This window comes from Gekko japonicus, unplaced genomic scaffold (assembly GCF_001447785.1).
Source record: "Gekko japonicus isolate JY-2015 unplaced genomic scaffold, Gekko_japonicus_V1.1 scaffold38, whole genome shotgun sequence".
In the NCBI taxonomy this organism is placed as follows: Eukaryota; Metazoa; Chordata; class Lepidosauria; order Squamata; family Gekkonidae; genus Gekko; species Gekko japonicus.
Window position 1 is genome coordinate 374,569 of NW_015170276.1, and position 2,054 is coordinate 376,622.

A 2,054-nucleotide genomic window follows, 5' to 3' on the forward strand; every position below is an offset into this window, starting at 1 on the left:
GTATACCTGGCCTCCGGAGGCCAGGTCTACCAATGCAGTGGGAACGCCTGGGTAGACCTGGCCTCCGGAGGCCAGGTCTACCAATGTAGTGGGAAAGCCTGGGTAGACCTGGCCTCTGGAGGGGGGGCGCGCTCTGGGGCGGGGGGGGGGGGATTGAGCCAGCTGGTGGAGGGGGGGTGGAGGAGACGGGGAACCGGCAGGATGGGTGGGAACTTACCTCCTCCTGCTGCTTCCTCCTCTTCCTCATAGGTGTGGAGCTCCCCCTCTCCCGCGAGTATCGCGGGTCCCCCACTTGTAGTCTTCTGAATTCTTTTCCAGTAGAATTTGATACAATATAATGTGTCCACTGACATTATTTAAACCTACTTTGCTGTCTCATTTCAAACAGTGTACTTGAGGCCAGCTTTCTTATTGGCTTCAGTGGGAGTAACACCTACATTCTAAATACATTGGCCACAGTCTCAAGATCTTTATAGCAGATCAATGGGCATACATTCTACTGTCTGCATAATTTTGCTTTGCTGTCTTGTTCACATGTCAGCATAGAAAAGAAACAAAATTTCAGGGGGTGTAATGGGCAGGTGTAATCAATGGAAATCGATGTTCCTTCTTAAGAAAAGAGTCTTTGTATCTGCATGGTTGGATTCAGGCCACTATTTTGTTGGTTTCCCAGAGAAGAAAACCCAAAATGCACATGCAAAAGATGACTTGGGATTGCAATCATTTTTCCTGATCCTGGTTGTTTTCATGCCTGCAGTGGCTTTTCTATCCCTTTTAATGTACAAAGCAGATTTGTATGTGTTTGCTTTGTTTAAATGGATGCACAGAAGAAATCAGGCACCCAATATCTACAAGTGCACATGTATCACTGAATCAAGATTATGTAGGGCACTTAAAGAAATTAGTGGACTGCTTCTGAGTAATGGTTTGGATCCAATTACTCTTTTCTGTTGTTAGGAGCCTGAGCCAAAAAAAAAAAAAAAGAGCTTACAGCAGAAAACAGTTTTAGGATTCAACCCAATTTCATGAAGATCAGGGTATTCTTTGACACAGATCAATGCACTATAGTTAACTGGCCTGTGGTATATGTGGTTGCATTTCTACAGCATCAAAGTTATTATTTTTTTTTAAAAAAAAAATCTAGGTATGCTTTTCTTCCTAGTAAATTATTTCTACTGTTATTTTATGAGAAGAGAGTTCTAGTTTTTCAGAGCTATTGTTATGTGGCTTTTCAATGAAACCAAGAAACAGGAGATTTCAGTGCAATCTGGGAGGTTTTTTTTCCAATATCAGGTTACAGATGTGTTTCCAGTGCAACAGTGCCTGTCTATTCTATGGGAATGTGTGTATGTAGGGGTGTGTGTGTGTGTATTTCCCCCCTTAATGATTATGTTAACATAATGTAGAATAATGATCAACTCTAAAACTAAGTGATGGACCACCATGGGGAAAGGATGAGGTGACTGTGGATACTGTTTGCCCCTGCCTATATCTTCACTGATGATTGCATGAAAAAGGGAAACGTCTACGGTTTGAGTGACTTGCCGGCCTATTCAGTCAAAGGGAAAAAAATAGCAAATTTTGGCCTGAGATGAATTACATTTCTTGCTCAGCAACTTCTACACTCACTGCATCCATGTAAATGGCCATTTTATCCCAAGTAACAACTAGTATGCATAGGACATGTTCCAGCCAAAAGTCAAATACCCTTCCTATCCCATTGATTTCAATGTAAGAAATAAACGTGTGCTCTACTTTCACTTCCATTGAAATAAATTAAGATGGGTAGCCATGTTAGTCTGTTTGTAGCAGTAGAAAAGAGCAAGAGTCTAGCAGCACCTTAAAGACTAACAAAATTTGTGGCAAGGCATGTGCTTTTGTAAAACACCAAATATGATTCTTATAGGAACAGATTTGCCCATCTGTTTTGGGAAGTTCCTAGAGATTTGGGGGCAGTGCCTGAGGCAGGCAAAGGCTGAGTAGAGGAAGGAACTCAATGGGGCTGTAATGGTACACAATTCTTCTGCCATTTCCTTCTGGGGTACTCATCTCTG